Raw genomic sequence first — 22344 nt, 5'->3', positions numbered from 1 at the left:
GTTGCAGGCCAGGCCCTGGCTTGCGGAACTAAGAACTACTTGTTCCTCCTCAGCTGGGAACTCAGGGCCTCAAATGCCTGGTGGTGGACACCATGACTCATGGCCTATTGCTGGCTCCTGTCCTCACTCCTCAGCATGGGCCCACAGGGGACCCAGCTGCCCTGGACATTCCCAGGCACCCTCACACTACCCCATTGTTTGGAGGCCCAGTGAGGACAAGGGTCTGGCCATGGGCCCTTGCGGGTGGGAAAGGGGCCCGGATCTGGCCTCCTTCCAGAAGTTTGGCCTAAACTTTGACAGCCAGAAGAGGCCAGTCAGGGGGAAGGGAGGGTCTTCTTTTCTCTATCCTTTCAAAGGCCCTACCCTGTCTCCTTTCCAAGGCCAGGCCTCCTCTACCCCACCCTCTCCTGCTCTGAGACAGCCTGCCTCAGCTACAGCCCAGGCCACTACTAAAGGTGACTGGGCTCAGCCTCAGGGTTCAAGGTCTTCCTCAAGTACTGTGACATCCTCAGCCACTCTCTCACTGTTTCCAGATCTGCTTTACGCCAGGTCAGATGCCCCACAGTCAGGCTGTGTGACAGTGTCCTTAAAGGTCCTCAGGCAGCAGGGGCCAGGGAGGCTTGTGAAAGTGGTGGGCTCTGGTGGTAGTTTATGCCCCTTGTTCCCTGAGTCTGGTTCTCCAAGCCCAGCCCTGTTTCAGAGGGAAGACTTGCCCAGCCCGAATTCTTGACCACTGCAGCCTCAGATCCACGTAACCCCAAATCGCGTGCTCTCCTATCTGCAGAGACGCCCTGTTTGCATGCCTAGCATGGTGATGCCTGGCCTTGCTATGTACCCCTTGGGGACTCCCGGAGGTAAGGTGGCTATTGGTGGTCAGCTGAGCCCAGGTCTGTGTTTCTATGTGTCAGCCTTTCTGGCCAGGGACCATCCGCAGGACCTGTAGCACAGCTGTCAGGATGCCAAGGCTGGTTCCTCCCTCCTGAGAGACAGCCACCATCAGCAGACCTGGGCTGTATGGGGAGAGGGCTGGGCGGGCAGATCCTGAGGCATCAGACCCAGTTCTCGCCAGGTTTGCTCCCTGTCCCTCTGTGGGTCCCTCTGTGGATCTCTACTGCTTCCTAGTTGCCTGACATCCTCGCCCCAACTCCTCCAGAGGTCTGCTTTTTCATACCCACTCCTCACCAATATCCTCAGAGGGTACTGCAGCTGGGGGTGGGTATCAAGATGGTCCCCAGACCACAAAGTCAGCATTTTTTTTTGCAATCTTCTGAGACGGGGTCTCACTGTAGCCTCAGCTAACCTCCAACTTGCTATGTGAACCAGATTGGTCTCAGGCTTGCAGCCAGCCATCTGCTTCTCTCTTCCAAGTGCTAGGACAAGAGGTATGTACCATCATGTCCAGCTCAGAGTGATCCTTAAAAACACAAACCAAAGGACTGAGGAGATGGCTCAGTCAGTAAAGCACTTGCCACATAAGCATGAGGATACAGGTTCAGATCCCCAATCACCCACACAACTGCACATCTCTAATTCAGGTACTGGAGGCTGGACGGAGACAGGAGGATTATTGGAGCCTGTTAACCAGCCAGTTTAGCCAAACTGGAAAGTTCCTGGTTAAATGAGAGACCCTGCCTCAAAAAATAAGGTGGAAATAGACTGAGGAAGATACCCAACAGCAACCTGGGTCCTCTATGTGTGCACACGAAATAGATGTTCTGCTCTTTTTTTTTTTTTTTTGAGACAGGGTTTCTCTGTGTATCCCTAACTATCCTGGATATCTCTCTCTCTCTCTCTCTCTCTAGACCAGGCCTCAAACTCAGACATCTGCCTGCCTCTGTTCCCAAATGCTGGGATTAAAGTCATACACCAACACTACCAGACCTATGTGCACAAGAATTCTCCCCTACAAAAACACATACACATGTAAACACAGAGAGAAAGAGACACACACACACACACATCATAAAACACAACCTCAGTGCTCACAGGACCCATGTTGGCCAGTATCATTCCTTTCTCCCTGCCTCTGACCAGCAATCTTTTCCTGCTCCCACTCCCCATGGTACCTACCCCATGTAGCATTCTTGATGTCTTGAGTGGGCTGAGGCCTAAGGAACTTTTCCTGTCTCTCTGGACCCCAGCCCAAGAATGGCTGCTCCCCCATTGCCCAGAAGAAAGAACCCTGAAAGGGGTGTCTGAGGCAGGGCCCAGAGGTGGGGGCAGGGGAATGTCCTTTCTCAACCATCTTCCTCCCCAGGCAACTTCCTGTCTCTGGAGTGGTCACAGACACCACCAACCATAGCACTTCACCCTGCTGAAGCTGAGCAGTGAGCTGGGGCACTCAGTGTTGAGCTCTGTTCCTATTTTATGTCCAGCAGACCCAACAGCAGACTGCACTGCAGGCAAAACCAGAGCCAGAGCCCTCTAGTTAGGGCATGCCCCTCAGGCCAGGCCCCACCTTCCTGGACAGCTGTAGCCTTGGGTCTGAAAAGGGACTGGGCTCAGTTCTGGAGAAGTCTGGGAGGCAGGTTATTCTAGAGGTCTCCTGTCCCATGGTTCCTGGAACAGCTCCCTCTCTCAGAGGTCCCAGCCCTCCTGGCATGTGGTGGCCTCAAAAGCTGGAATGGGGTTCCCTGGAGCTGCGTCCTCACTGGTAGGAATTGGACAGATAAGCAATAGGAAGATTGGGCAGGAATTCACAGGGAATGGAGGCCAGCCCGAGGTACAACACCAAGTCCTGAGACCTGGGTGCAGGTTAGAAGTAGTGCAACCCCAGCTTCAGGCTGAGGCCTATTAGGACCATTAGCTCTGGTCAGTGGGGAACGCCAGACAGCCTGACTCCAACTGTGGAGGCCTTCAGTTCCCAGCCCCAGCAGTGGGCGGGGTCCCCCTCACCATCACATCCCCCATGAAGCTAGACCTTCTATCTCTGCCCATACTGAGAAGGTGAAAAATGTCCAGCTCACACAGCACAGCCTGATAGGAGCCATCTGAATCAACCCAGCCCCAGGAGGCCATTTCTGTATACCAAGAGGCTTTTGACAACAGAGGGTAATGACAACAGGGGATCTGATCCCTTGCCATGCTGTGGTCAGACCCATGAAGCTGTCCACTGGCCTGCCTACCAGGCCCAGGCCCCCAACACTGTTTGCCTAGTCATCAGTGGGGGAAAGGTCAGTGTCAACCACTTAAATCTTCCAGAAAGGGGCTCCCCTTCCTAGAGTCAAACAGGAGAAGAAGCAGAGGGGTCAGAGTGCTGTTTCTGCTGTGCCTCCTCCTGCTCAGTGCCTAGCACTGTGCTCCCCAGGGCTGTGCTCCCCTCACCTGCCAATCAGGACTCCAGGCTAGCTTTTCCAGATGCCAATGCACCCCACTCCCCTACCTTCAGCTGGGACCTCAAACAGATGCCAGCTCTTGGGGTTCAACACCTAAGAACCCTCTGGCATGCAGCTTAGGGAAGACCAGCTTGACCTCAATATTAGCCTCACTATGTGTCTTTTTCCTTTTTCCTTCCTTCCTTCCTTCTTCCTTCCTTCTTCCTTCCTTCTTCCTTCTTCCTTCCTTCTTCCTTCCTTCCTTCCTTCCTCCTTCCTTCCTTCCTTCCTTCCTTCCTTCCTTCCTTCCTTCCTTTCTTTCTTTCTTTTTCTTTCTTTCTTAGAGTGTGAACACAGTCCCTCACTACCACAAATTATGCAGTCAAATTTCTACTATTTGGGGAAGTTGCAGGGGTCAGCACATCTGAAGTGCTGTGGATAAGCCCGGGAAAACACCCTTCGTGATCCTGCCATCTACCTGCCAGGCAAGTATCAATGTGCATCTTTCAATAGGAGCAGTTGCAGAGAAAGGCACTGTTTCAGTTTAGGGCAGGACCACACGGCTGCTCAGGGCGTGGCAACTGATTTTCCTACCAGAGAATTCCCTGTGTCCCTACCTGTCCTGTTGCTGAAGTCAATGAGAGCAGGGTCAGGAGAGGCTGGGTCCCTGCTGCTGGGTGGCAGATAGTGACTGTAGGAGGGCTGTGACAGAAACCTAGAGAACTTCATGAGAGGCCCCACTATTGTCTGAGTGGAAACTCTGCCAACTCAAGCAGCACAGCTTCCAGGATGACGGGCCTGTATTTGTCTCTGGTGCTCAGTGGAGACTTAAAGGCAGGCGAGGAGGGTGGCAAACGTCAAAGAGCCTGGCAGAGTCCTCCACCATCACTGCCAGTGGCTGCCCAACCCACTCAGCCTGAAGGAACTTCCCTGCTCAGGGAGGCCCTGTGGCTCTCACTTCATGGCCAACACTCAGAGTCCCTTGCTGCATGAGTTCCTGATGGGGGGGTGGGGAGCAGGGGATGGACAGATAGGTCACTGTGTATACCGAGCTATGAGGAGGCCCAGAGCTCAGGAGTGGAGCAGGGTACAGGCAGCCAAGGAAGGGCCCCTGGTCACTAAGCAGGATAATTATGTCTTCCACAAAAAGTCCTTCTCAGAGAGTGTCATGGGATGGGCCAGACACTGAGTTACTGCATCTGCCAGCAATTCTTGTCCTCACACCTGGGGGCCTGACCACTCCTATGGCCCAGGCTTGCTTTGGGCCTGGTACACACAGCACACGGCATATGTGGAAGGGGTACTGGTTCCGATAAGCAGCTTTCTGAAATGGAGTCTGCCAATGTCATGGAGGCAGGGAACAAGTAGTGGCAATTCCCAACTTCCCATCCAGGTCCCAAGTGAACTGTCAGTGCTGCTCTAGACTGTCAGAGCTATGAGGTAAAGCTAAAACCCACCCCAGCATTCTAGGCACCCAGACCAGCCCTAGACTCTTCCCATCCTGATTAAGAGTAGGCAGCTGTAAGGGCTTAGCCATATCCTTACCTGCCTCAGCATGGTGAGTAGGGCCACAGAGAAAGCCTGGGGTGTGGGGATAGGTGTTCTTCCAATACCACAGAACAGCCTGAGGTCTGGGCTGTGGAAGCCTCAAAATAGACCTGCTGTTCAGGGACAGGAGCAGGAATCTCTGGCTCAGGCCTGTGAATACTGCCTTGAGAGGCATCTCGGAGGCCTGTGGCACCTGAAGTCTGAGGGAGCTCTCATTTGATCCCATTTCACAGGGAAGGTGCTGAAGCCCCAAATCACAAGCTGGATGAGGCCCGGAACATAGCTTTGCTTGATTCTTGTGGCAAACTCTGCCTTTCGTGCTCAGTCTCTGCTCTGAGAACCCTAGGAAATCAGCCTGACCTGGCTCAGCCCTGGGTCATGAGCCCGGCTCCGGTCATGGCATGTCTATCACCAACCTGGCAGATCCCAGGCCAAGAACCACACACCCTTCTGCAGGCTCAAGCAGGCAGACACCCTGCACTCTACTCAGCTGCCTAATGTGTTTGGCTGTAGGCCACTCTGTCATGGCCAGCGGGTGCACAGTGAACATGATTCAGAGGGAAACAGACAGCAATTCTCAGAATCAGAGTTTGGCTGTAGGGCATGGGAGTGTATGACACAGGGTGTCTGTTAACCCTTGAGGCCTACTGACATCCCTGGGCTGCTGCCCCAAGTGATCAAGCCAGCACTGTTCCTGGAGGCCAGCTAGCAAAAATCACTCAGGTATGTCTGGAACCCTCCATGTCCAGCTCATACGAACCAAGAAGTTGCTTCTGGCTCCTGGGGCAATAGGGAGTCCAAACACTCGGTACTGGACTCTGAGAAGTCAGAGTGCTGGGAAGAAGAAAAAAGGTAGATGGAACAGCATCGGGGTACCCATGATGCATCTCATCCTGAAGCCCAGCTGGCCTTCTGTTTCATTCCGATTGTCCCTGGGAGCTCATGGGTGGGGTTGGGAGCACTGACACTGAGCCCAAGTCCAGCCATGTGGCCCTGCACCTGTGTTTTGCTTTACAGAACAAAAAAGTGAGAGTCAAGAAGTGTAGCCTGAGGCTGGAGAGACGTCTCAGTGGTTAAGAGCACTGGCTGCTCTTCCAGAGGATCCAGGTTCAATTCCTGGCACCCATAAGAGAGCTTACAACTGTCTGTAATTCCAGTTCCAGGGGATCTGACCCCCTCACACAGATATACATATAAGCAAATGACCAATGTGCATAGAGTAAATAAATAAATCATTAAAAAAAAAAGCAGTATAATTTGTCTGAGAGGCCCAGGGTCCTGACTCATGGCAGGAGGCAGCAGCATTTCTCTGGGCTTCATCTCTACTGTCCGCCAGGCACGGGCTGAGGGGCAGTGAGGGAGGTGGAAGGTAAGCTTGGAAGGTTGCCACGACTCCTAGACACCCCACAAATGGGACCAGCACGACTGGAGGACTCCAGGGGCCTACTGAGGCACTCTACTTTCAGAGGAGGACTCTGGGATTTGAAGAGCCCTTTTTCTTGCTCTCCAGTCTCCTCCATTGCTTTTATCACATCTGGCATACACAGGGCACTTTGATCAATGATTTACCGCCTTCCCTGGCCTGTTGGTCCTTACCTAACAGCTTCGTGCCCAGCTCCGAGAGTGCCTTTCTCACAAACCTTGCCTTTCCAAGGCCCTAGGTTCCCCATCTCCTCTGCCCAGGCTGCCCACTTCCCCCGCCAAGCAGGGTTATAAAAGTGCCCATATATGTCTGTGCCCAGAGACTCTCAAGGACATGAACCAGCCAGATGATGGCAGGAGGGCAAGGCCTGTCAGAATCTCTGACTCTTGATCCTCCACGATGGAGCTTTGAGGACGGAGCCCACACAGGTCAGTCTTAGTGGACACAGGTGTTTGCACACAAGGTGAATACCAAAAGGCTAGGCTTTCTTTGTCCTCCCCTCCTGCCAGATGGCTTTGCCCATCAGTTCTTGTCTACCCTTTTAGTTTGTCCCCTCTGCCAGGGTGAATCTCCAATTAGAACTCAGAGCTGGGTCCCAGAGAACCAAAGAGGGGTATGGGAAAGGAGGTGGACAGATCTATGGTTCACATCTTCTTGGAGTCCCTCCCAGGCCCCAGGGGTGGACAGCTAAATCTGCGGCCCTGGCCTGGGCTTTCTGGCCAGGGGAAGAACACAGCCCAGCTCCTCCTGTGGTCCAGAGGGACCTAAGCCATTGGGTGCAGGCACTCACGTAGGTCACATAGAGTTGCTATGGCCTGACCTGAACCCACGTTCCTGCTCCCAGCCCCGCCCCTAACTCCAGGACCCATTCTGTTGTGAGACAAGTCTGTGCATTTCAGCAGGGACCCAGCAGGTGACATTTCCAGAGCCCCTTCGAGCGGGATTTAGCATCTTTAATAGTCACACGCAGTATAACCCCTGAGGTCCCACACTGTGCCTAGGCTGGGGTGGCTTCTCGGGAGCGCTTACTGGGGTCACCTGACTAGCAGGCACTGAACTACCAGTGTCAAGGAATGAACAAAGGATGGGCAGAGCGAAAACAGGAGGTACTCAGGGTCATGCGAGGTGGCAGAGGGAGTTGGCTCCAACCTACTGACAGCGAAGACCCAGAGTCACAGAACGGTGGGCAGCAGGGTGGAGACGAAGACCGCTAACCTCCAACTCTCTGCTCACTCTTCTATCCTCTCAGAAACTCACTCCTCCTCAAATCTCCAAACTCCCCACACCCAGTCACTCGTGCGTCAGTGTGAATCAGCACTAACAGGTGGCTTTTCCCTCGAACTTCATGGAGCCTCTGAAGGAAGAAAAGTTTGGAGGGAATGGAAGCAAGTTCACCTCCTGAGTCTTTGGAAGCCCCTTAACCTGGGCCAAGCAGCGCGTGCCAGAGGGCTCAGAGGGACACAGGACACACGCGAAACGCCACCTTATGTCCTGGACTGAACGCCCAGCCCTGAGCCCAGGATGCCGCCGCTCCGCCCTGTTGAGCCACACTCCCACCCCACAACGGGACACAGGTTCAAGGGACCCAGGCAGGTCTCTGAGACACGGCTGTGCCGCGCATGGCCACGTCCCGTCCCGAGACCACGCAGTGCCTTACCCGCCGGATCCCTGCCCACGGGCCCTGCGTCCGGGAGGCGGATCCCTGCTCTGCTGCCCAGCTTTGCAGCGGGCTGGGCCCACAGCTAGGCACTCCGGCGCACGCCCCGCCTCCGAGCTCTTCCCTCCGCCCAGATTCAAGTCCCGCCCTCGCCCATCCAGTCCGCCCCACCCCTGGCCTTGCTTCCCCACAGGTTTCCTCCCCTGCCCTGGCACCGTATCACAGCTCAGGTTAGCCATTCTAGTTGGTCAGAGATTGTTGGGGGGCTACGATTCAGGGTTTGTAACCAGCAAGCGGTAGGTGCCCAGTAGATGTAGGCAGGTGTCTCAGAGAGTGAGCACAGTGTCTTTTGTCTGTGTGTCCTGCGCAATCTCTCTCTCTTCCCCTATGTCTCTATTTCTCTGTCTCTGTCTCTCTCTGTCTCTCTCTCACACACACACTCGCTCTGGTGGCCTCCATGAAGAACATGTTTAGTTTCTCTCTAGTGGGGCAGCCTCTGTCTGCTGGCTGCAGCCTTGCTGGGTGAGTCTGACTCAAATCTAGGCATCTTGTAAGGGCAACTTGGTCACCTGGACACTAACCCCTCACCGTCAAGGAGGGTTTCCTGGGAACCTCTGAAGTCTTGCTGGAGACTTTTCAGCTACATCCAAAGCAGGTATTGCCTCTCGGACAAGGGCTGGAGTCTCATGGCCAGTGCTGGGTTCAATGCTGAAGCCAAGGACACATATTCCCTGGGCCTCCTGTGCACAGCCACTAGGGCCTTTGGCTAAGCCTGTCTGGAGGTCTGGAGGACCACATGTAAGGGGCAGAGACCTGGGGAGGGGTGACTGGGTAGGAGGAGATGGCTTCCTGAGAGAGCCCTGAGGCCAGGTAGGAATGTGAACCTGGAGTGGAGCCAGGCTAGCAGGACTTCAGAACGGTGGGATCTTCCAGGGAGAAGGCCCACTGCTTGGGATTCAGAGAGGGAATCAGCCATGGGGCTGGCTCAAGCTCCTGGACCTAGGAAACTGTGAGCCGAGGAAGGACAGGCTCTGGAGGGAGGTCCCTGGTGTGAGGGACCCAGCAGCTGTGGAGATGGGGGCTCTATCGGCTGCTCCAGACCAGTTTGAGGCTGGTGTGTGTGTGTGTGAGTGTGTGTGTGTGTGTGTGTGTGTGTGTGTGTGTTTATGAGTCATTCATGCTGAGCTCCGGCAGACACACCAGGACAGCCTGAAGGGGAGCCTTTGCAGTTGCACAAGTGTGGGTCTACCTGTTCCAGGACTGCCCAGGTCCAAAGGACCCAGGCTTAGACTCGACTGATCTACCTCTTCGATGTGAGGCATCCCAGCAGACAGAGAGGTTAACTGGGTGTAGGGTGAGTGGCAGAGGCTAGTATAACCAAGCATTGAGCCCAAATATTATAGAGAGGCTGGTACCCACTAGGAAAAGACCGGGAAACCACGAGGAAATAAAGAACATGGGAAAAGCTTCAGCTAATAGGGCATTGGGTTCTCCATTGTGAAGGGATGAGCCCATCTGACAGAGAAACAGCAGGGGAGAGAGGAGCAGGGAGCGTACCCAGAATCCCAGCCCTTCAGCCCTCAGGGCTGACACACACTCATTATTCCTGTCTCTGGCCCTAGGGCTGACACCACTCATCCACAGCTTAGCTTTCATGGATCCCAGAGGCTAAAGAGGCAGGTGCTGGCTGGCTGAGAAGCCCACCCTCTCGGGTACCGACCATGTCCCCCTTTCTGGCTGCCTAGATTTCACCTCTGTGTACCATCGTCTTCTCCTGTGGAGGGGACCAGGCGCAGAGCACTAGGCTGTTTGGTCCCAATCCTGCACTTTCAGCCCCGCCTCTGCCCACTGTTGTTTCCATCAGCATCACACACAGTTGACTCACTCCTGGGACGTGGCTCAGGGTTAGACAGGGCTAGACACGTTGATGCCTGGTGTCAAGTTAGCTAATCAAATGCATGGGTGCATACAGGGCCCTGGGGGCTCTGAAATGATTCAAGGCCAACCCTGATCCTTATGGCTAATGGGAAATGGACACACATCCCATTGTGACACAGTGCATCTCTTGTCCCCAAAGCTGAAGGAGGGGCAGAGACCGGTAGGGAAGCAGAACAAAGCCGGACATTAGTGCCACCTGCAGGAACCTGACTGAAGGCAGAGGTAGGGCTGGCTTCCACATACCAAGTTCAGAGAAGATGGGAAGAACTAGAGAATATCATCCACAGAAATGATGCTCAGGTGAGGCTGAGGAGCGGGGTGCCCGGAGCTCCCAACTGGAGCTAAGAAGATGGAAGGATGCACAGGACAGACCCTATTCTTCAGGTGAGCAGAAGGGACGTGAAGCCTCCTAACCAGGCATAAAGCACATGTGATGTGAGCCAGATCTTCTGCACAGGTAAGGTTGCCAGGCCATCCTCTTGCTGGCCACCAGAGGCCCCCTTAGCAGCGCTTCCTGTGTCCCCTTATCCCAGAACCTCTTTCCCCAACCAGGCATCTCCCCCTTCGCAAAGCTCAAGGGCCCCTTTTGTTGCCTGTCTCACATCCTGCGTGTAGTTCTGTCTATCTGGAGAGCTGACTGCTCGTGCCCAGTACTGTTCTTGAGCTGTTCTTGCCAACTGTCAGCTTACTCCTTCCTCTCTCCTCTGGCCTGTTCCTCCCTAGGGGAATCTGTTAGGAGCTCTCCTCAGAATATCCCATAACCTGTCATCTCTCCAGAGCAAAGACCTTGTCCGTAGGTGAGCTCATGCCTGGCCAACCGCACTGGCCCCACTGGAAGCCTCTGTTCACTGCTCCCATTCTCAGCATTCACTCTGCCCCCTTGCTGCTCTCCCAACATTCCAGACGCTCTCCCACTCAGAGCCTTTGATCCTGCAGTTTTCTCCGAGCTCACTCTTCCTCCAGATTCTTGCAATGTCTTGCCCCTCATTTCCCTCTGTCGTCTGTTCTCGGCTTCACTGTTTGGTTGTCGGAAAGCTCATTCCTTAGGCTGGAACAGCAGCTCTCACCCTTCCTAATGTTGAGATCCTTTAACACAGCAACTCATGCTGCGGTGACCCCCAACCATAAAAATTACTTCCCTTGCTACTTCATAACTGTAATTTTGCTACCGTTATGAATCCTAATGTAAACATCTGTGTTTTCCAATGGTCTTAGATGTGATCCCTCTGAAAAGGTCAGTTGACACTCCCAAGGGATCACGACTCGAAGGTTGAGAACTTGTGGGCCAGTGAGCTGTCTTGGCCAAAAAAGGTACATATCAGGCAAGCTTGGCAACCTTGGTTTGATCTCTAGAACCCCCGTAAAGGTAGGAGAGAACCAGCTCCACAAAATTATCCTTCGACTTCCGTATGCACACAGTAACAGTGCCCTCTCTGCACCGTGCACACAGACACATAGTAATAGACAAAGTTTTAATTGAAGAAAGCAAAGTTCGGGTTTGGGGATTGAGCTTAGTGGTAGAATGGTTTTCTAGCAAGCGCAAAGCCCTGGGGTCAGTCCTCAGCTGACCTTGAACTCACAGAGATCCACCTGCCTTTACCTCCTGAGTGCTGGAATTAAAGGCGTGTGCCATCACCGCCCGGCCTTACTTCTTAATGTGTGTGTCCGTGTGCATGTGGGCACATGTGTGCGGGCATGCAGGCCAGGGGTCAATGTCAAGCGCTTTCACCAGAAGTTTGCCGAATTGTATGAGATGGGGTCCCTCAGTGAAATTACAGCTCACCAACTCAGCCAATCTGGCTAGCCAGCAAGTCCCAGGGAGCCCCTGTTTCAGCCTGCTCCTCCCCTCCACAAAGCTGAAGTTACAGGTATATGCTTCTTCACAGAGCACGTGAGTGCTGAGGATCTGAGCTTAAGCCCTAAAGCTTATATGGCAAGCACATTATGGACTGGGCCGTCTCCCCACCTCTTCTTAATTCTTTTAAAAACTGCCCACCTTCCCTATGCTCCTTCCTCTTCCCCTATCCTTTGAACCCCAACATCTGACACATCCAGACTCCCTTTAGAATGTCTTCTTACTAGAGCAAGACCCTGTTTGCCTCAGGGATCATCCCCTTCCTGGAAGGAAGTAGGTGGTTAATAAATGATGGGCAAAGGAATAGACAAAACCAGTGAGCAGAGTTCTCAAGGAAAGGGCCTGTCTTCCCAATCAGGTTCCCGTGTCCACGGAAACATTAGACCTGCTGTGTCTCATTTCTACTCCCAAGAATGGCACTGTGATTTTAACAAGTGCCTCATAGTAAGGCCTGTTTCCGGGTAGGACCAAAGCTGAAGGCTACTGGTCACTCATCTGAAGGACAGCAGGAGTCAGGAAAATCCATAGATCAAAGCGTTGAGGGAGGGCAGGGAAGGGATGGTAAGGGCCTGGGAACTTTGGGGGCAATTCAGCTCCGGCTAGAATCCCACTGTCAAGAGCTGTATAGGAGTGAGAGTTGGACGGTGAGGACAAGGCTGAGGCTGGGCCCTCTGCTGGAAGACTGGTCTAACAGTACATTTGGCAGGAAAAGCAGGATAGGTAGGAGTTGTCTTCTTGAGTTCTGGGTCTTCCCTATCCCAGGCACATCCTGTGGCTCCCTCACAGTAGACTTGCTCAAGGGGAGATAGAACGTTCTCTCCTTTGCTGGTAAGAGAAGTCATCAAGGCAGGAGGAGAAGCAGAGGGCAGGGAGTGGAGAGTGGCATGACTTCTACATGCCAGGCTATGGATGGGGTGCATGCAGGGTCCTGATACGGGGCTGGACCACACTCCAAGCTTTCTTTCTTACAGCCTTGCTTTCTTGTATTATGCCAGGCTTACATGTACTCTGGGAGAGCCAGCTCCGTATCCCCGCCTGGGAGGCTTTTCCAGGCTCCCATGTCATGCTCAAATGCACATGTCCCTTCCAGCTTTCACCACATCCTGCAGGGTGGGGCTCTACCAGTCCTCTTCCAACTGGCCCCACCCCACGAGCATCTGGCCAAGCTTGTCTGCTACCTCTTGAGCCCAGCCAGCCAGGTTTTCTGACCAGCCAGAGAGCAGATGTGGGCCGATGAGGTTTTTGAGGAGGCTTCCTGAGGACAGCAGGACCAAGCTGAACTAGGCCTGGGGGTGCTTTCTTAGCAAAGATGTCATGCTGGAGGACAGAAGGAGGACGGAGCTGGAGCTACAGTCAAGTGGAAGAGCCTGCCAGCACTGGAGAGCGTCCCTCCCTTTCATGGCTGCCTGGATTTGGTGATAGAGCACTGCTTGGCTCCGGCTTTGCCCTCTGAAAAGTTTATTTGAATCAGTTTTCGATCTAGAACACTGTCAAACCAACCTTAGTAGAAAATTCTATTTATAATTTCAAGCCTCGTGGGTGGCAGCCCCCGGCCTCACATATACTGATATTTCTATTTTTACACCTAAACATGCTCTCAGCCCCCAGAGCCCAATTTGGAACTTGAAAGCAGCCTGTTCTATTCTGGTTCCCACTTCCGGCCTTGGTGGTTGCGATGGAGGCGGTGTTTGTACACACAGCGGCTGCTCTGCTCTCTGCCCTCCCTAACTACTCACCTTCAGTCTCTTCCTGTCTTCTTTCATCCACATGACCTCCAGGAAAACGACGGGGTCTGGAAGGGGAAGACCCCAGGCTTGGGGAGTGGGGAAGCTGTGGCCTTCAATAGTGTGTTTCCCCATTATTTCTAGAAAGGCCTACCAATCACCCAAGCCTGTGTCAGGGGGAGTGGCCAGCCTTTCTCCAGTCAACACTGGACACCGAGACATGGGATGAAAAGCAATGCATGTGACTCCTCCAAGACCAGAGTGGGAGAAAAAAGGGAAACAAATGAGCCTGGCCAAGGAGACTTAAAGACTGGCTCTTTTCCCTCCCCTAGACCTGTCCCCAGGCCCTGCCAAGGTAGGGCTGCCTAGTAGGAATGAATATGGGACTCATCCACAAAGGCCCAGAACCACCTGCCCCTCCAGGCCCGGCATGGGGTCTGGATGAGCCCCACCCAATTTTCAGCAGCAGCCTGACCACTTCCTTCCCACTCTTCTATCTTTGGGCCTTGGTCTCCACTCCCACACTCATGGGTCCTCAAACCATACTGGCCAGACTCAAGGCTCCCAGATGCTAATCCAAGTACACCCTCCGTGTCTATCTAACCTTGGACATAGTATCGAACCCTCAATACCACGATCCCTATGTGCCCATTCCTTCCAAGCTGCACTGGAGTCCTCCTATGCCTCAGACTGGCCCCGAACACTGACAGCCGTGACAAGTAGCCAAACTCAGGCTTTGAGTCCTGAAAAGGACCTCCCCACCAGGCTGTGGCTTTCCCATCTCAAAAAAAAAGCTTCCATACAAGCATGGACGGCCAGCAGGAGAGTGAGAAGAAGCTCATTGGAGGTGAGGGTGAGCCTCTACTGTGATCGTGAGTACCCAGGTGAGAGGGAGAGAGGGAGGCAGTATGGTACACCCCTCCCCCCCAGTGTGCACAGGCTTAAATTAGTAAAATCTGTTTTCCTTAGCTGTGGCTCCGGGGGATTCCCTCTGCAGGTGCACAATGTTGAACTGAGCCTGAGGCACAGGTCCATACCAAGTCCCGCCACTTTAACCAGGCCTGATGGTGTAATGCCTATAATCACAGTGCTTGGGATGCCGAGGCAGGAGGATTGCCAAAAGCCTGAGGCCAGCCTGGGCTACATAGTGAGTTTTAGGACGGTCTGAGCCACAATTTGAGAAACCCCATAGTTGGTAAGGCTCACAAAACAAAGTAGTTCCACTCTTCCCCTTCTCCAGAGACCACAGTTCAACTCTGCCCATTCTTTTGGTTTCACTTCCCTGTTCCTAAAGGACACTTTTATTGCTACTTCCTGACCCACAACATCACTGTTTCAGCTCTTGCCTTGGACAGTTTTGCTAAGTGACGTAAAGCCCCCAGCAGCCAGTTTCCTCTCCTCGGCTAGCTCCTCTTGGAGCTAAGAAAGGCTATCATTTTTGTTTTGCTCACCTTTTTGAAACAAGTCATTTAAATCCCGCCAAATGCTCAGCTCTCCCTGAAGGCATTCCGATATACAGACATTCCACCAGCCCACCACAGCCTTCCAAGTCGGGCATTGGCTTAACCTGAATTTCCCCTGCAGCCTCCCTTCACCAGTGTCCTGTCACTATTTTGCTTCCATGGAGTCCCCTACTGTGGGGTTCCCACTTTCTCTTTCTCAGTTTCCCTCTCTTTTTGGATTAGCACACACTCGAGGTCCTGAGAAAGGAGCACATTTTCTCAGGAACACGTTTTCTTGTTACTGAAGCCTTGTACTTGGCAGAATCGAGTGTCTCTGAGCTTTGTGCTTGCTGATCGCCACTGTTCTAATCATGGCCCTTTCTTTCTGTACATTTATAAGGTCCTTGGTGCAAGATTCTGAGATCCCTGTAGACATGCCTGAAGCACACATCTATTTGCCTTCTTGTGTCAGTTCATCCTTTTTTGTTTGTTTGTTTCTTTTCTTTTCTTTTTTCTTTTTTGTAGTTTCTTTTTTTTATGGGACAGGGTTTCTCCCATAAAACAAAGCACTGGCTGTAGCACTGGCTGTCCTGGAACTCACTCTGTAGACCAGGCTGTCCTGGAACTCACAATGATCCACTTTCCTCTGCCTCCCTTGTTCTGGGCCTAAAGGCCTGTGCCACCACCGCCTGCCTCCGGTCCATCCTTTTAACCTAGTATCTCAGTTTGCTGTCCATTTCTGTGATAAACACCATTAGCAAAAGCAACTGGGAGAGGAAGGGGATTTTCTTTTATCTTACAGTTTACAGTCCATTGTGAAAAGAAGCCAGGTCAGGGACCGTTTACTGGCTTGCTCAGCCTGCTGTCTTATAGAACTCAGAACCACCTGCCCAGGGAGGCACTGCTCACAGTGTACCGGGCCATCCCACATTCATCAAGAAAATTCCTCCGCAGGCTAACTTGATGGCGACATTTTCTCAACTGAGTTTTCTTTCTTCTTCCCAGATAACTCCATCTCGTGTCAGATTGAAAAAACAAATCAAAGCAAAACAATAAAACAAGCCAGATGTGGTGGCGCATGCCTGTAATCCCAGCTCTCAGGAGGCAGAGGCAGGCAGATCTCTGTGAGCTCTCAGGAGGCAGAGGCAGGCAGATCTCTGTGATTTTGAAGCCAGCCTGGTCTACAAAGTGGGTTTCAGGACAGCCAAGACTACACAGAGAAACCCTCTCTCAAAAACCAAACCAAACCAAATCAAACACACACACACAAACAAAACAAAACAAAACACTAAAAAACAACAAAAGTTGTTTTTGTTTCCAAGTAGTAAACCTGGAAATTTGATTTTCTTCCCTCACTCTCTTTTTCTAGATCTTTTATCCGATGATAGACACCTAGACTTTCTTTCTTTCTTTCTTTTCTTTCCTTCTTGTGGGGAGGGGAATTCGAGATAGCTGGGATTATAGACGTGCACCACCATGCCTGGTTTTAGACTTTTTCTTTAATATCCCTTTTTCTCTAACACACGCTTTTTAAAATAATCAGTGTTTAGGATGTCTAGTTTAAGACCACCTTCTTCTTCTTCTTCTTCTTCTTCTTCTTCTTCTTCTTCTTCTTCTTCTTCTTCTTCTTCTTCTTCTTCTTTTTCTTCAGAAAAACACCAAATGGCAGATGATGCCAGTGCAGCAGGAGGACCTGGAGGACCCAGAGGACCTGGGGGCCTAGTATTAGTAGGATTCTGGTTTAGGGGCCCTAGTCATGGTGGAGGCCGTGGGCATGGCCGAGGCTGTGGGGCTTGTGGAGGTAAAGCTGAAGACAAGGAGTGGATCCCTGTCACCAAGCAGGGTTGCCTCAAGTCCTTGGAGGAGATCTACCTGTTCTCCCTGCCAATTAAGGAATCTGAGATTATCGACTTTTTCCTGGGTGCATCCCTAAAGGATGAGGTTCTAAAAATCATGCCAGTGCAGAAGCAGACACAGGCTGGCCAGCAGACCAGGTTCAAGGCTTTTGTCGCTATTGGAGACTACAACGGTCACGTTGGTCTTGGTGTTAAGTGTTCCAAGGAGGTAGCCACTGCCATCCGAGGAGCCACCATCTTGGCCAAGCCTTCCATCATCCCTGTGTAGAGAGGCAATTAAGACAAGATTGGCAAGCCCCACATTGTTCCGTGCAAGGTGACGGGCCGCTGTGGCTCTGTTTTGATGCCTCTCATCCCTGCTCCCAGAGGCACTGGCCATTGTCTCTGCTCCTGTGCCCAAGAAGCTACTAATGATGGCCGGTATTGATGACTGCTACACATCAGCCAGGGGCTGCACTGCCACCCTGGGCAGCTTTGCCAAGGCCACCTTTGATGCCATCTCCAAGACCTACAGCTACCTGACCCCTGACCTCTGGAAAGAGACTGCGTTCACCAAGTCTCCTTGTCAGGAATCCACTGATCATCCTGTGAAAAGCCAAAGTCTCTGTTCAGAGGACCCAGGCTCTAGCTGCGGCTACCACATAAGGGTTTTTATACAAGAAAAATAAAGTGAATTAAATCTGTTTAAAAAAAAGATTTTCTTTATTGGGGCTAGAGAGACGGCTCAGAGGTTAAGAACAGTTGCTGTTCTTCTGAAGGTCCCGAGTTCAATTCCCAGCAACCACATGGTGGCTCATAACCATCTACAGTGAGATCTGGTGCTCTCTTCTGGTTCTCAAGCACACATGCAGGCAGAACACTGTATAAATAATAAATAAATATATCTTAAAAAAAACTTTTTTTTTTTTTTTTTTTTTTATCCTGGGCTGGCATCAGAATATAAAGGTTCTTGCTGTCAAACCTTCAGGACCTGGATGGGAAGAGAGAATCAACTCCCGAGAGTTGTCCTCTGATCACCACACTCTCTCTCAATAAATATTCATTCGTTTAATAACTATTTCCTTAATCTTTTCTTCCAGCTCATCTATTGAGTTCCTATGCTCATGTACATATAAGAGAGAGAGACAAAGACAGAGAGGATATCATGTAGCCTAGGCTGACCTTGAACTCATTCTGTAGCCAAGAATGATGTGTACCCCTGATTATCCTGCCTTCCCTTCTTGAGTGGCGGGATTACAGCCGTGTGTCAGCACGCACCCAGGGATTCATGCACGATAGGCAGTTATTCCGCCGAGGGAGCTATATCTGAAACCTCCATGATCATACTTTTCATTTTCAAGAGTTCTTTGTATTTTCTAAACATTCTTTCTTCATTGCATCCAGTTCTAGTTTTTCACGAGTGTGTACACATTTTCCCCTTTGTTTCCCGAAGCTATTGGTCACATTTGCCAGATGGAGTACAGTGGCAATCACCGTAGTCCTAGCTAATCAGGAGGCTGAAGAGAAAGGATTGCTTAAGTCTAGTTCCCTGGCCCCAGGCACAACTTTTAAGATCTGTTCTCAGCAGACCTGTAACCCATCTACCTATTGTATCCACCAATGTATTTGGTAACTATCTTGGCTTATGACTTCCTCTATTCTATAACAGAATCTCATGTAGCAATGGCGGAATGTGTTTTCTGGAGCAACTTGAATTCATGTTTCTGGGCCATTGTGATTGGGCTCCAGAATGAACTAGTTCTTATTTCCTTTGAAGCGAGAGCTGTATTTTGCCTGGACAAACCCATTTCAGTCTTCCTGAAAGAAGAGGGTTATAACACAGGATTATGTCTGAATTCACCAGAGTCGTCATTTGCCTGACAAACCACAAACCAAACATGGTGTTTTGACCTTTGCAGCAACCAAGGAAGGCCCAGCCTGGACTCCTGTTTTAAACAACCCTGAGCTCTTTGTCTGGAGTAGAACACGACTAGGCCTCAGCTCTGGCTTTTGATCCCAACCCGAGGCCCCGAATACAGGAATCTGCCGCAGCTCACTGTTGAGTGCTGTGCGCGCCACGGCACAGCTGCACACACAGCACTGCTGCCCGCCCTCAGCCGCAGACCTCACTCCTAAAGAATGGTCTAGAGTGGGGCACGGCCTCTGGGTATATACACCCCACTGCCAGGGCAGTGTGTGTGTGTGTGTGTGTGTGTGTGTGTGTGTGTGTTCATCCCCTGAGAAAGCAGAGGGCAGAGCTACCAAGGATGGCGCTACAGCTAGGGACCCATGAGCAGCACCTGTCCTGTTCCCATGTACGGTGCCTTAGCTGAGTAGGGGAGAAAGGCTGTGTGTGTGGAGGTGAAACCAGAAAACAGTCCATGCTGTCAGTCACAATAGAAGAAAAAAAATATAAAGACCCAAAACAGGAAATGAATCTTTGAACTGTGTCTTATTCGATGAAACCTGGGAAAAGGAGAACAAACCTTCTGTCTTCAAGCCTTCTCTTAGCATATTTTATGGAGAACCGGAACAAAGGCAATCTAAAGTTCAGTGTTGGTCCCCTGGGCAGGTGGTGAGCCTTGTCTCTCTGGCTGATTTTTCTTTGTTGCTGTCTTTCTGTGTAGTAGAAAAGGAAGGTTCGTGTACACCAAAGCCACCGAGTCTTCCATCCTTCCCATTCGGATGACCTCAGGACAAACCAGCCATTGGCAGTGCGTGTCCCGCATGTGGGGCACAAATGCCCTCACTTCCTACCCACAAGATGAGTGACCTTTCCCTTAAAGTCAGAGCTCGCTCTGGAGAAGAGTCTCTACCTTTGAGAGGAGAGAGATTGTTGAGTTAGATGAGGGACTCTGGGACAACAGCGAATGCAACTTACCCCAGAAATAACCAGGCATCAGGTGGGCGGGTCTCTCTCTTCAGTGACCAGAGACTTGGACACTCAGGTCTCAGGGAAGAGACGCTCCTGCCACCCAGGCTCAACCAGATGTTGTGCAGTAGTAGGTGGGGTTGGTGCCTGAAGTTCTGGTCCCAAGCCTTTGTGTCCACACTGCCCCCTTGTGGACACTTGTCTGGAAGACCCCCCCCCCTCCTACCTGTGAAGGCTAAGGTTGGGCTGCAGGCCTCACGAGTCTATTGGTGGGAATGCTAGAGCATGCGCATGAGTGTTGATGCGTGTGGGCATCAGTAGGCTGTCACCAACCTCGCCACAAAGTGGAAAGGCCATATATGAGCCTTCCCTAGGGAGGCCTCTGCTTCCCACACAGCTTCCTTCGGGACTCAGCTGGCTCCTGAGGTCACAAGGACAGGGCTGAAGTTCCAGAGTGCAAAATGAAGCAGGGGAGAATTAGGAAATGTTGCAGATCCCAAAGGAACCTCTGTGAGAGTCAGAGGCCTTTGAGGGTTCAGCCTGACAACTGTCCATTAGTAAATTAAGCCAGAGTTAGGCCAGTGGCCTAAACACCTTCTCTGCTGGATCCCTGGAAACCCACAGCCCACAGGGATTCAGAATGACAGGCAGCCTCTCTGAGGGCCTGGAGAGCTCCAGTCTTCTCCCATTCTACACTTCCTTGGGTATCCCTGGAAACCAGCCCTTTCCCATTTTCTCCCGTTCTGGGAATCCAAGTTCTAGGCTTCTTCTCATTCCTTACATTGCAATATATATGGCCCTCTTATTTAGTGTCACCCCCACACAATACATATGCCCCCTCCTCTCTAGTGTCACCCCTCACACACAATAGATATGTCACCTTATCTCTAACTGTCACAACCCCAACACACACACACCACATTTGCTATTCATCCTAGGCTGGTCTTAAACTTATGCTCTTCCTGCCTCAGCCTCTTAAAGGCTGGGATTGTAAGTCTCATCTAATCACCCTCTTTAAGGTTGTCCCTCCATTCCCTTTCTTGATCCCTACATATTTCTCCTCATCCTTTTCTTGTTCTTGAGACTAAACACCTAAAACAAACAAAACTACTAAGGGAGGAATTGCTTGTTTTGGCTCCTGGTTTGAGGGGATACAGTCAATCATAAGGAGAAGATATGACAGCTGGAGCATCAGGCCACATCACAGGAAGCCAAAGCTCCTTTCCATCCAGCTCACTTTCTCCTTTCCATCCTGCTCGGATCCTAGCACAGGAGATGGTGCTGTTTACATTTAGGATGGGTCTTCTCTCCTCAATTAATCCTCCCAGGAAACCGAATAGGCACACGCCCAGGTGTGTTCCAGTTAGGCTGATGACCATTACTTACCAGCATACTTGTACAAAGTTCCCCTGCCTCTCGGACTGGGCATCTGTCTTCGCCATGAGAATATTCATCTATGAGTCTCCAGAGCCTGGGTCCTGCAGCCGAATTTCAGTTGAATGCAAATATATGCTGGGAATTTCCTGTGTTAACTTGCAAAATCTTAACCATGCTGTAGAAGGCAAGTGTTCTTAGAGGTCTGAAATCTCTCATCTACACTTCTAAACTCCCAAAGAGCTCAGAAACCCAAAATGTTTTTCCTAAAGTTGGCACAACAGCTGACTTGAACATTGTCTTACTTAATTTGACTGGTCATTCCCTCGGTTTCCAGAAACTGACTTGTTTTGCAGGGTGTCAGAGAGGCCCCTGTGGGAGTGCTGCCTTCTGTGTCAATTGCTAACGTTCTGCTAATAGAAGTCAAAGGATTTCAAGTGTATCCAGGGATGGCAGCACTACCTAGACTCACAGAGCTCAGGAGCCTGAGGCAGGAAGACTGCCGTGAGTTTGAGTCTGGTTTACAAAGTGCGTTTCAGTCCGGACTAGAGAGTGAGACCTTGTGTCAAAAAGTACAGAACAAGAGCTAGGCATGGTGCCACATACCTTTAATCCTAGCAGTTGGGGGACAGAGGCAGATGGATCTTCATAAGTTCCAGGAAACCCTGATCTACTTATAGAGCTCCAGGCTAGCCAAAGCTACAAAGTGAGATGCTGTTTCAAGACCAAAACAGAAGAGAGCAAACAAAAAACCAAACAAACAAAAAACAAAAACAGCAACAACAACAACAACAAAAACAAAAGGGTCTTCAAGGGGGCTGGAGAGATAGCCCGGCGATGTGCAGCAGATAGCCTGAGAATCTGATTTTGGACTCAAAGCACCCATGTAAAGCCAAGGATGGTCACACACATCTATGGCCCTAGCATGGGGGTTGTGGTTGGGGTGTGGAGACAGGTGGATCCCTGGAACTTGCTGGCCAGTCAGTGAGCTCTGGATTTAGTGAAAAACACTGCCTCAACAGATAAGGTAAAGAGAAACAATTGAAGACACTCGGCACCAACCTCTGACCTCTAAAACACATGTATGTTCTATGTACATACATACATACATATATCACATATACACACACGCATGTGTGCACATGTATGTTATAAATACACACACATATCACACCCATGTACACATGTATGTTTTACACACACCCACACATACACACATTTTAAAAAGATTCTCAGGTGTTAGCAGCTTGAAACAGTATTACCCATTTGTTCCTTTGCAGTTTGTCAGGAGCCCTGGAGTATAGTTCCCAGTGTACCTGGGAAGGGCAGTTTGGGGCCTTCTCTGAGTTGGAAGCCAATGTA

The 22344-nt window shown here is 51.3% G+C and overlaps 1 protein-coding gene and 1 pseudogene across 1 annotated transcript in view; one reads left to right on the top strand and one right to left on the bottom strand.

Moving 5' to 3' along the window:
• Positions 1-7990, bottom strand: part of Sh3bp2 (SH3 domain binding protein 2) — a 34163-nt gene extending 26173 nt beyond the window's left edge. Inside the window, exon 1 of the mRNA XM_055624228.1 lies at positions 7943-7990. The gene's annotated coding sequence lies outside the window, so the exon portion shown is untranslated. The remainder of the gene's footprint in view (positions 1-7942) is intronic.
• Positions 7991-16563: 8573 nt separating this feature from the next.
• LOC129689112 (40S ribosomal protein S2-like) lies at positions 16564-17402 on the top strand (annotated as a pseudogene).
• The last annotated feature ends 4942 nt before the right edge of the window (positions 17403-22344 follow it).

This window comes from Psammomys obesus, unplaced genomic scaffold, assembly GCF_907164565.1.
Source record: "Psammomys obesus unplaced genomic scaffold, mPsaObe1.curated_primary_1811, whole genome shotgun sequence".
Taxonomy (NCBI): Eukaryota; Metazoa; Chordata; class Mammalia; order Rodentia; family Muridae; genus Psammomys; species Psammomys obesus.
Note: the sequence above shows the minus strand (reverse complement) of the source record. Positions and strands in the feature narration are given on the sequence as shown.